Raw genomic sequence first — 13,524 nt, 5'->3', positions numbered from 1 at the left:
TTTCAGAGCATTCACACAAGGTTGGCGCCGGTGGCGACACCTACAACGTGCTGACTTGAGGGATGTTTCCAACCGATGTCTCACACATCAACAGCATCTGACCGGCGTTGGCTGGAGAAACGTTGTTGTGATGCCTCTTGTGAGGAGGAGAAATGCGTACCGTCACGTTTCCGTCTTTGATAAAGGCGGATTGTAGCCTATCGCGATTGCGGTTTATCGTTTCACGACATTGCTGCTGGCGTGGGTCGAGATCCAATGACTGTTAGCAGAATATGGGATCGCTAGGTTCGGGAGGGTAATACGGAACGCCGTGCTGGATCCCAACGACCTCGTATCACTAGCAGTCGAGATGACAGGCATCTTATCCCCATGGCTGTAACGCATCGTGCAGCCACGTCTCGATCACTGAGTCAACAGATGGGGACGTTTGCAAGACAACAACCGTCTGCACGAACAGTTCAACGATGTTTGCAGCAGCATGGACTATCAGCTCGGACACCATGGCTGCGGTCACCCTTGACGCTGCATCACAGACAGCAGCGCCTGTGATGGTGTACTCAACGACGAACCTGGGAGCACGAATGGCAAAACGTCATTTTTTCATATCTATCCAGGTTCTGTTTACAGCATTGTGATGGGCGCATCCGTGTTTGGCGACATAGCGGTGAACGCACAATGGAAGCGTGTATTCGTCATCGGCATACTGGCGTATCACCCAGCGTGATGATATGGGGTGGCATTGGTTACACATATCGGTCACCTCTTCTTCGCATTGACGGCACTTTGAACAGTGGACGTTACAATTCAGATGTGCTACGACCCGTGGCTCTACCCTTCGTTCCATCACGGCGAAACCCTATATTTCGGGAGGATAATGCACGACCGCATGTTACAGGTCCTGTACGGCCTTTCTGGATACAGAAAATGTTCGACTGCTGCCCTGGCCAGCACATTCTCCAGATCTCTCACCAACTGAAAACGTCTGGTCAGTGGTGTCCGAGCAACTGGCTCGTCACAATACGCCAGTCACTACTCCTGATGAACAGTGGTATCGTGTTGAAGCTGCATGGGCAACTGTACCTGTACACTCCATCCAAACTCTGTTAGACTCAATGCCCAGGCCTATCAAGGCCGTTATTACGGCCAGAGGTGGTTATTCTGGGTACTGTTTTTTCGGGATCTATGCACCCAAATTGCGTGAAAATGTATCACATGTCAGTTCTAGTGTAATATATTTGCCCAATGAATACCCATTTATCATCTGCATTTCTTCTTGGTGTATCAGTTTTAATGGTCAGTAGTGTAGATAGTGACTAGTTTAGGGGTAACGTGAGATATTCAGTGGTGTCGAAGTTGGAAGAGGAGAGGGGCATTTTATAAGTTGGTACAGGATGCGGGTGGGGCAGACTAAGCGGATGCCAGAGGCTAGGCTTGGTGTATGGCCTTCGAGGATCTGTATGGCGTAATAAAAGGAGGGAGGAGGGCAAGTCCACGCCACATTTGCATAGCACATGGATCTACCCTGCTCCCACGCCACTGTCAAGGTCAGAATAACGAACTAACTTGACACGCATACAGATCGCTAGTAACCTTTCACTTTGCATTCTGAAAAACAGTCGGGCATCCAGGATATCGGCAGAGAGTCCCTCTCCCACAGAGACGCGCACAGGAAGGCGCAAGGCCTGTATTGGTGGTGGTGACTCCACGTGGTGTTTGTGTGTCAGGGCCACGGCTGCAGAGTGCGCCCGCGGCTGCCGGCGGCGTGGCCACTGACGGGGGTGGGACGTGCTCAAGCGGCCGGCCCGCTAACAACCTGCTGCGGGGGCGGAGGAGGCGGCGGCGGCGGCGGCAGCGGCGGGGCGGCGCACCTCTCCTCAGCCCGGCTGTAGCGGCCCCGGCACAAAAGCAGCAGCGCCCGCACTCTACCGCCAAGTTAAGCCCTTCAGATACGCGCCGCGTCCCGCGTAACGTGACACCATTCCGTACACTGCCAGATACGGAACCGTGTTTCTCGAATTGTGATATACTACGAGGCCAAACGTCCACGTCTTCACTGTGCCAGCAACCTCACTGTGTGGTGGACGGTATGTCTGCTATCTCTTTTTTTTTCTCCTCTTTTCTGTTCTCTCTACATCAACAATGGATTCTTGCTAATTCCCATTATGATAAAACGAATTTTCCAATAAATCTACTTAGTTATTCATACCTTGAAAGTATCTCGATAAATCGAATAACTCGCATTTATATTAGTAAACTCCATTAATCGAAGCGACTGTCATGTCTGTCAGGTTACAGTGGCCAATAGACTGTCAAAATTATTGCGCAATATTTCTGGTGAGCAATTTATTGTTCGTGTAGGTTTTATATTGAAAGGTTGTACGACAGTACAACAATACTGAGCACCCAAGAAAGTTTTGAAATACACTGCGCAACAGAATAAAGGGATGATTTTTTCGAAGCCCCATCATTGTTTCCCATTGCGACGCGTAAGTTTGAATTTGACTCCAAGGTGCCTCCAACCTTCCCTTGTATTAGTGCAAAAGTGTGGCGCCCTGTGATGTCACCCTCTGACCCGATGATTCTTCAGACTTCAAAGGATCGGCAAATTCGAAAAAAAGGCCAGAGCTTAGAAGTTCTTCAGAAGTGTAAGGTGCGTTAATGGTGTCACGTTGTCGCCAAATTTCGCCACAATTCCACCCAGCGCCACCGTGGACGAGTCACACGATGGGAAGATAGTCACATTCCCTTTTAGCCACATTTCACCACTTCCTTTCACTTTTCAGTGACGTGTTGGGTCTTCCCTTGCACGGTGCGTGGTTCTTCAGTAGAGACATGAACGAGAAACAGATACTGCAGATGCTGTTCACGAACAGAGAATTCAAATGTTAATTTGTTCTACATCTAACATCAAATAGTAAAAATAATACATATCCTAGTTGCTACATTTGCAGCGTCAGCTGCTAACTATGGAAGTCTGTACGTGTTATGCAACTGGCAAACACACAAAATGGGTTAAGTGCACTGCACTGCACTAACTGACGGACTGATCATAGAGTACGAGTATGGCGGAGGTTAAGTAGCCTAGCTGCTGTTCGTCTTTGATCTTCTCTGGTGATGTGATGATCTCTCTTGAAAATTGGCGTAACTCTACTTCTTGAGTTTGTTGAAGTACGCGATGGCGACAAGATCTTCAGCGGCAGGCTTCTTCCTGCCTGCGCCCCACTCCTCCTCCACCCACTTCTCCGAGATGTGGTCCCAGGCCAGGGGGACGAAGATCGGATGGCCGTTGATGATGCGTAGCTCCTTCGTAGACACAACATCGTACAACATGCCACTAAAGTGGCGGAGGGGATAAGGTTGCGGGGAAGGGGAGGCTTCGGGGTGTACACTGGCGTGAATGGTTAAGGGCTGTCCCTACTGCGGTACTTTCTATCCCTGAAAGACCCCGGGATCCTCTTTAGGAAGGGCTGTATGAATCTTCGAACTTAGATATACCCATCGCTAGAGTTCGGAGTTCTGGAGAGGGGATGCTTCCATCTCATTGTCAGTGGCGTAATCGTTCCTGGGAGCGACTTCGTGCCGCTGTGGCGGCTGTAGGAAACGCAGCTCTCGATAGCGGATGATGGAGGTCAGAACGGCGACACTCAGCGTTGAAATGACGAGGTTACCTAATACACACATCCAAAGAAGTTTTGCACCACCTCAGTTCTGAGAGTTCCGGAACCTGTATAGAAAATTGGAACAGAGATGAACATAAACATCATTTCCGCCCTTTTTATTGCTCATGAAAACCATACATTGCATGTTGTACCACCATACAGCGAGACCTTCAGCGGTGGTGGTCCAGATGGCTGTACACACCGATACCTCTAATACCCAGTAGCAAGTCCTCTTGCACTGATGCGCGCCTGTATTCGTTGTGGCATACTATCCCCACGTTCAGCAAGGACTTGTTCGTCCAGATTGTCGCACTCTTCAACTGTGATTAGGCGTAGATCCCTCAGACTGGTTGGTGGGTTACGTCGTCAATAAATAGCCCTTTTCAGCCTATCCCAGGTATGTTCGAAACGGTTCATGTCTGCATAACATGCTGGCCACTCTAGTCGAGCGATGTCACTATCCTGAAGCTATTCACGAGATGTGCACAATGGGAGTTCGAATTGTCGTACATGAACAATGCCTCGCCAATATGCTGCCGATATGGTCACACTATAAGTCGGAGCATGGCATTCACGTATCGTGCAGGCGTTAGGGCGCCTTCCGTGACCACCGGTGACGTACGTCGCCCCACATAATGAAACCCCAGAACACCAGGGAACCTCCACCATGCTGGAAACGCTGGACCGTGTGTCTAAGGCGTTCAGCTTGACCCGGTTGCCTCCAAACACGCCTCTGAAGATTGTCTGATTGAAGGCGTATGCGACACTCATGGGTGAAGACAACATGATGCCAATCCTGAGCTGTCCATTCAGCATGTTGTTGGACCCATCTGTACCACTCGGCTTAGTGTCATGGTTGCGCAGATGGATCTCGACATGGACGTCGGGAGTCACGTTGCGCATCATGCAGCCTATTGCGCACAATTTGATTCGTAACATGACGTCCTGTGGCTGCACAAAAAGCATTATTCAACATGGTGGCGTTCCTTTCAGGGTTCCTCCGAGCCATAATTCGTAGGTAGATGTAATCCACTGCAGTAGTAGCCCTTCGGCGGCTTGAGCGTGGCGTGTCATCGACAGTTCCTGTCTCTCTGTATCTCCTCCAGGTCCAAACAACGTCTCTCTGGCTCACTCCAGACCCTGGACACCTCCCTTGTTGAGAGCCCTTCCCTTCACGAAGCAGCAATGCGGATGCGTTCGAACCGCGGTATTGACCGTCTTGTCATGGTTGAACTACAGACAACACAAGCCGTGTACCTCCTTCCTGGTGGAATGACTGGAACTGATCGGCTGTCGCAACAGGCGCTGTTCATGCATGGTTGTTTACATCTTTGGGCGGGTTTAGTGACACCTCTGAACAGTCAAAGGGTCTGTGTCTGTCATACAATACCCACAGTCAACGTCTATCTTCAGGAGTTCTGGGAACTAGGGCGGTGGAAAACTTTTTGTGATGTGTATAGATAGGCGAGGAAAAGATTTCAGACCTACCATGACGCAGAGAGGACGCGTAAAGGCTTCGGAGGGTGGAATAAATGGCGTTGATGAAACCACTCCTTTCCGTGTTTGTTGGTTCCTGTTCATTTCGTGGTGGAAAATGACAGTTCTCAGTGTGGTGAGCAACAGGACGATGTTCTTGACAACGTTTGACGCTGCTGACATCCTCGGACGTTTCAACCCCTCTCTAACGATACTGTGAGGTTGCATTCCTATTGAAGGTGGTCACACCCCTTTGGAGTGCAGCACGACCGCAATTTTGTGCTCTTGTGTACAGACTGGAACCACTAGGGACCGTTAAATGCTATTCGACGAAATTTGAATGTCATCTGAAGCATCGAAGGGTGCTTACGCTTTTTCAGTGCTTCTGCTCCACGCCCTCCTGTGGCTTGATCACAGAGGGGTGTGACATTGACACACACATGTATAAAATTTGCATAACCTCCCTGTAAGAATTCCGAGACCATGCCTCAGGAAGGCATGAAATAAGAGGACTGGGAAAGTATAACCAAGTTTTCCTGCTTTGGATTACGTTCAAATTTCGTCAAATGATTTTGAATGGTCCCTAGTGGTTCCAACCGGCACACGAGAGCAAAATTTGCGGTCGCACCGCCTGTTGGTCATTGCACTGCGAACTGTCGTGTTAGGTCCGAAATGTGTGGCAATCAACACCAGAAGGAACGGGGTGGTTCCACTGACGCCCTTTATGCCACCCTCTGAAGTATTTTCGTGTAGATTCTGAACGGCGGTGTGTCTGAAATCTTTTCCTCGGCCACCCATAAGAAAAAGTGATTTAAACCCTGGGAGTCGCCCTTCTGACCTCCCACATAGAGGCGTTTTAGAAGAAGTGAAATATGAGTAAGAGGTGGTGTGGCGATCTTCCCATCGTGTAACTCGTCCTCGGTGGCGTTCGCCAGAACTATGGTGAAGTTTGGTGCCAATGTGACCTCATTAACCCACCTTATACTTCAGAGCAACTTCTGAGCTGTGGCCTTTTTTCCGCATGTGTCGACAGTTTGCTGTTTGAAGAGCCGTCGACTTCGAAGGTAACCTCACAGGCCGCCACACTTTTGCACCATCACAAAGGAAGGTTGTAGGCACCATGAAGCCAAATTTCAAACTTAATGTGTAGCTATGGAAGACAGTTACCGGGTTTTGAAAAAGTGATCCTCTAATTTTGTTGCGCATTGTATATTGCGCTTCCTGGAAATGTTGTGCCGTCTCTGTGCAGTATGGACAATATCCTTGCCAGTCTCTTACCTTCTATAGTCACGGGGCAAATTTTTCTTGTCTATTTGACGTTGCAGTGCTGAAAATGACTTCAACATAAGACGGAAGAGTGTTTTTGAAAGGCATCGAACTGTATCAGTCGCTCCTGACAGATGCGTGCAAAATCTGAAACATTAAGAAAGGCTCGTATGAGTTTCTGCTCGCAAAATGCAGAAAACTGTATCCAATAGCCACGAAGGCAGATGTTACAAAGAAACATAATTTAACAAAAATGTAAATAAAAGTATGTCTTGATCTATATTTGTGTGTATACTTATCCGAATATAATTTTTTAGTGCGCCTATTATTATTGCATGGCAATGGTCTTGCCGCAGTGGATACACCGTTTCCCGTCAGATCACCGAAGTTAAGCGCTGTCGGGCGTGGCGGGCACTTGGATGGGTGACCATCCAGGCCGCCAAGCGCTAATGTCATTTTCGGGGTACACTCAGCCTCGTGATGCCAACTGAGAAGCTACTCGACCGAATAGTAGCGGCTCCGGTCAATGAAAACCACCATGGCGACCGGGAGACCGGTGTGCTGACCACACGCCCCTGCTATTCTCATCCTCAACTGAGGATGACACGGCGGTCGGATGGTCCCGGTGAGCCACTTGTGGCCTGAAGACGGAGTGCTTTCAGTATTATTGTATGACAAGTGTCCATAAACCCATGTCTTAAGTTCTTTCAAAGGACACTACAGCTGTAAATTTGAAGTCTTCGGAAGAACTGCTAGTACCAAGATATCGTTGCGTAAAAGGCAAGCGCTGCTTTACTGGAAATGCGTCTCGTCTCTCATTACAGTGTTCTGTTTTCTGATCATGCGGGTTACCATTTGTAGTAATGTATCAAATGTTGGACGATCAACGTTAGAAAGTTCCGATGATTCTTTCTTCCGTTCAATCTCATTTCTCTGAAAACGTTTCGTGAATAGGATTGCCATATTAAACTGAAAAATTTACAGAACAATTCCTGGCGGAAGGATTTGTTGAGCTGAGGGCTGATGACGAACACAATAACACACTTATTTGTCAGTGATCACTAAAAATTATAGTTGTTATAGCTGGTTAGACCTTTAAAAAAATTACATTTAATCTTTGGTAAAAGGCGTTGCATGTTTCAGACTTCAAATTACAACGACTCGTAATTCAGCTTTTGCCATATCGACACTTAATTTGCTTCTAGCGTCAGACCATCATAAATAAACACTCTTTTCATGCAGGCATTCTTGCATAGAACTGCCATTTGAAACGTCCCCTTAGAAAAATTTATACAAGACTGGTCTATGTGAAACGTCCTCTTTGAACAATTATACACGAATGTGCTTAAACTGACACACAATATCTTTAGCGCAACGCAATCTGACTTCCAAAAATCCCTACGAAAGAATGGCCCTGACTATCATTAACCTATACATTTCACAAATCACTTACCTCACAAAAATCTTCGTTGCTCAAGCTACTGCAATACAGCGAGCGCCACTACTGCCAGCTAAATAAAAGATTCAAACTACTGAAGGCACTAACTACTGATAGGCATAGTAAGCAAATGAAAGATTTTAATAGAGAACAAACAATGTATTTACCTCACTAGTCATAATATATATAGCAGTTCATGACACCAATTCTTACAAATTTCAAAACTCCGCCATCTCTCTCCCCACGTCCACCACTGCTGGCGGCTCACCTCGAACTGCGCAACGCTACCCGCTGTTAGCATCCAGCTGCCGCTGCCCAACACTACAATAGCAGACAACAATGCAAACCAGCCACAGACTGCACACGGCACAGCCAGTGATTTTTCATACAGAGCGCTACGTGGTGTTGGCGTTACCAATAAAAATACTTAAACAGCCTACTTACACATTATCATTCTGACAATTTAGCGATATGAATTGAATTATGCCGGCCGTTGTGGCCGAGCGGTTCTAGGCACTACAGTCTGGAACGGCGCGACCGCTACGGTCACAGGTTCGAATCCTGCCTCGAGCATGGATGTGTGTGATGTCCTTAGGTTGGTTAAGTTTAAGTAGTTCTAGTTCTAGGGGACTGATGACCTCAGAAGTTAGGTCCCATAGTGCTCAGAGGCATTTGAACCATTTTTTGATTGGAATTATAAAAATACTAAACAATTCGTACTTCATTACCAAACACCAAACACGAGGATGAAACACGGAAGTTTTTGTAAAGAAACAAAATACAACCAGATCTCCTAGCACCAAGGTTTGTGAGTGAATCTTAGACGCTCCTTCTCCCGATTTTTCATCCACATGCCTTTTTCTTACCCTTACTGCAAAGTAGAGGAATTGTTACAGCAGTAACGCCAAAATTCCGAAACAGAGTAAGTATTGCACAATATTATTCCACATTTTGATTGAATAGTGTACGAAAAACTTCATTAATATTGCACAGTATTATCGTGAAATAATATTGACCACTTAGGGGCCACTTATGTCAGTGACTGTCTATAGAGGGCCTCCCAAGCTCTTAATATTTAATGCGCAATAGGGAGCACTGCGCAATAACATTGACTGTCTGAGAGTGGCATTGATGGTTTGCTCAGTATTTTGAAGGAGGCTGCAAAGCTTTAAAAATATTGACTCTCGCTCGATATATTGCTTAATATATTGTACCGTGGAAGGGTGGTATTGTGCAATACAAAGCACTTCCTGCCGTGATTTGTGGACTTGTAAACAACCGAGGCAGCGACGCCGTACGAATATAAAAACATCAGGAAAGATAGATGAAAGGTATCATCTGTTGAAGTGCAGCCAGCCGAGCCGGGTGGGGGGGGGGGGGGGGGGGAGGGCGGGGGAAGAGAAGTTTTATTATATGAGGGGCTTTCAATAAGTAATGTAATATATTTTTTCTAAAAGCAGGTTAGTTTTATTTAGGATTTCAATACACCATATTATTCCCTCCCTTTTGGCTACAAAATCCTAATTTTTTAGCATAATCTCCATTCAGTGCGGCAGCTAAGGTCATCTTCCTGTGTGGCGAGGGCCAGTATACTGGTCGACATCGGAACCAAGGTCTTGCTGTATCGATAACCTTCAGATCATCCATGTATTGGTTCCCGCGGAGTGTGTCCTTCATTTGGCCAAACAGATGGAAGCCGAAAGTGTGAGATCCGGGCTGTAGGGTGCATGACGAAGAACTGTCCAACGGAGTTTTGTGAGTTCCTTTAGGGTGCGCAGACTTGCGTGAGGCTTTGCTTGCGTTGTCATGTAGAACACGTTCGTTTGCATTTCTGTGACAACTAACATGCTGAAGTCGTTTCTTCAATTTCCTGAGGGTAACACAATACATTACAGAGGAGATTGTTGCACCAAGAAGGAGGACATCAAGTGGAAAACCCCTTCAGAGTCCCAGAAGACTGTGGCCATGACTCACCTACTGAGGGTGCAGCATGGATTTTTTCATCAGAGGAGAGGTGGTGAGGCGCCACTTCATGGACTGCTGTTTTCTCTCCGGTTCGAAGTGATAAACCCATGTTTTATCGCCTGTGACGATGTTCGACAAAACATTGAGACGATCAGCAACTCAACGCTCAACCAATTCCGGACAGATGGTCCTTCGTTGCTCTTTATGGTCTTATGTTAGGGGGCGCGGAACTCAGCAGGCACACGCCTCTGATTACCCCAAATGGTGGATGATTGTGTCAGCACCATCAACAGAGACGTCCAGTTGAGCAGCGACGTGTTTATGATCCTTCGATCAACTGGAATGAGAGTGTCAGCACGTTTCAGCACTATAGAAGTCAAAGCTGTGTGAGGCGGGCGAAAGATCGGATAGGTTGGCGCGACCTTGTTTCATTGATGATAGACGCCGCTGCCAACGACTCGCCGTGCTTTTGTTCACTGCCAAGTCTCCGTAGAGTTTCTGCAAGCACCTATGAATATCTGCACTGCTCTGGTTCTCCGCCAAAAGAAGTTCAGTGACAGCTCTCTGCTTGAAACGTTACAGGCGCCATTTTGAAGGCTATGTATATCGACCCTACTTATCCGAACGCCATTAAACAAATTCCGTATTTTTGAACCGAAATTGGCAGATGAAAAAATGTGTTGCATTACTTACTGAATTCCAGTCGCGTATTTAATACTTCTCAGTAAATGTCCGTAGCCGAATGGTTAGCGTCGCTGCCTTCGGTGCAGAAAATCCCGAGTTTGATTCCCAGTACCTCCTCGGATGTTTCTGAGGTATGAAGGTCTATTACGTGATCTGCTCAACCCTTGTGACACCGCAGGCTGCTGTGACCGAGCGGTTCTAGGCGCTTCAGTCCGGAAGCTACGGTCGCAGCTTCGAATCCTGCCGCGGGCAAGGATGTGTGTGATGTCCTTAGGTTAGTTAGGTTTAAGTAGTTCTAAGTTCTAGCGGATTGATGACCTCAGATGTTAAGTCCCACAGTGCTTAGAGACATTTGAGTCTTGTGAGGCCAGATTAGAGGCTGCTTGAGGAAACAAGCGGTGGCATCGTCAGGATTCATCTACTGGCAATAACGGCTCGAGGGGCTGGCGACATGCGGATCACAAGTCCCACGATCATAGATCGCTCTTTCATACTCCCTCGTAGGCAGCACTCGGCCAGTCGTAAGGGGTTTAACCGTGCATGGTTTTTAAGTTTAACATTCGAAAAAAGTGTTCAACGGAGAGAATACGCTGTAACTGTTTATTCGTTCTTGTCGGAAGTTTGAATTATTTATTCCTGAAATCATGACAGCACTACTTACCTAGCATCTACAATAATTTATCGCACTTTCTGAAGTTTACTGATCGCTTCTAACATTGTGGAAAGTGAAATCTGACAAGTATATGAACAGTATCTTTTCTGTGTATATTAGGTGTAACAAGGTCTATTATGGCGATGTGTAGAACGCCTTTCAAACCACTTTTTCGCCCGTCGCTGCTTTGTCTTGTTTCCCGTTTTGCAGCACGTAGCTAGCGATTGCAATCGCAGTGCGTGCATACGCCGACACGTTCGGTACGAAGGCAGTGCTGGAACTAACTCGTTCCGGGCATAAACAGTGCGCAATAACGTTAATCCGTGCTTGGTCTCTCACTTTCGCGCAATATATTCACAATATTATTGCGCAATTAATATTGGGCGCTGAGATGTTCCATAACACGCAATAATTCGAACTGATTCGTCAGTTATTTCCGTAATTGTTTCGTCATTCAACTTTTCGATACTCTCCTTTGTTTAATCAACAGTATATCATGTACTACAGTACGTAAATAAGTTGTGAATATTACCTCAAATAAATATTCTACAATTTATTCAGACCACTGATTTGGAAGTGCAAAAAAAGGATGCGCGGAAGACTTTTCGGATTCATCCATCCAAACTATCCAAATCAGAAAGATACAATTCCTGAAGAAGTATCTCACAGGGAGAGGAAGCATGTTGAAGTGGCTTAATGTAGTAGATAAAAGATAACTGTTGTAAGCTACATATTTAAAAGGGAAGCTAAGTCATTCGGTGTTAGTATGGGCAATCAGTAGCTTTACCTTCCTTTGCTACGACGCGAAGACACTTAGAAAAAAAAAATTGTGGCATTTTGTTAGTACTGAAACTGTTACGTGTATCATAATTTGCCAGCACGCTTCTTAGGTTATTTTTAGTGTTTCACAGTCAGTGGATTTTCCACTAAAACTGGTAGTTTCTACCCCCGTTTTAGTGGCGAAATATTGCTTCTAGTGGCTGGTGGATTTTATAGTGGTTTGGTAGAATTCAGTTTCAGTTACTGAAAGTGCGATGTCTCAACCACTGTGCTATTTATATGTTTCTAAATATGTTATTTGTACTTTATTTGATTTCGGGAGTATTTCACTGCGTGCGAAGACAACACTGATGCACTACAATGTAACATCAAACGAACCGCCGGCCGCGGTGGCCAAGCGGTTCAAGGCGCTACTGTCTGGAACCGCGCGGCCGCTACGGTCGCAGGTTCGAATCCTGCCTCGTGCATGGATGTGTGTAATGTCCTTAGGTTAGTTAGGTTTAAGTAGTTCTAAGTTGTAGGGGACTGATGACCTTAGAAGTTAAGTCCCATAGTGCTCAGAGCCATTTGAAACATTTTTTCTTCAAACGAACCATCACACTCGATACATGCGGGGATACCTGTAGAATGAACAGCATTTAGTACCACCTAGTTAATAGTTTATTTTACGAGCGGAGGCGGCTAGCGCAGGTGCATGGAATAGAGCAACCGCTTTCAAACAATGGGTGCTCACTTATTTCATTGTTGCCTCGAATAATCACTGAGCGTTTGTTGGCTCACGCAGGGTGCGTCACGTCAGAAGTACTGAAAAAGTAACTCGACTGTCGTTCGTGGTGTACACTATAAAATTGTGATTCTCAGTGTACGGTATTATTTTACGACTTCATACGTGGATAACTATGCCGAAACCACAGCATAAGCAAAACATTGTCTTCAAGTTACTGAAAGTACTACGAGTCAGGTAGCAAAGTGCAAATTTGTGGTACCGTTATAAGGAGTCACTATGTAGATTTGAAGTGTCATGGCATGTCAAAGAAGCACCTACAAAATAAAAAGGCACGCAAATTTTTTCCTAATTGATTAGTCATTCATTGATCGGTTTTACATCTTTCACCACTCTTTGACTACGTAAATTGTTGCAGGTTGTTAACTATGCAGCCTAAAATTGCTTTTAAGTCAAAGCCCCTTGGGAATAAAAAAAGGAAGAAGCAAGTCTTGCATTATTCACAGCCATGCATACTAGTATACGTGTAGTCGGGCGTTTGGGAGAGGTAATTAATCAGTCATGAAAAAGATATCGAAAAAGTTCAGCTGCACCTCAGTCATAAAAAATGTGTCAGCACCGCATTTCACTGACGTTCTAAAACAAGATTGCAAAGATCAACCATTTAGCTTATTAATTGATGAATCTAATGATACTGCTGTACGTAAATACTTAGGATTGATTACAGTTTATTTCAATCAATTACACCCAAAAATATTATCTACATAATTTGACCTTGCTGAACTGCACAAGTGTAATGCTGAAGCTATTGTCCCTGCTATAAAGAAGACACTTCAAAGATTCGGTTTGCGACTTGAAATTTTAATGGACGTTATTACGG

Source organism: Schistocerca gregaria, chromosome 4, assembly GCF_023897955.1.
Source record: "Schistocerca gregaria isolate iqSchGreg1 chromosome 4, iqSchGreg1.2, whole genome shotgun sequence".
Lineage (NCBI taxonomy): Eukaryota > Metazoa > Arthropoda > Insecta > Orthoptera > Acrididae > Schistocerca > Schistocerca gregaria.
Note: the sequence above shows the minus strand (reverse complement) of the source record.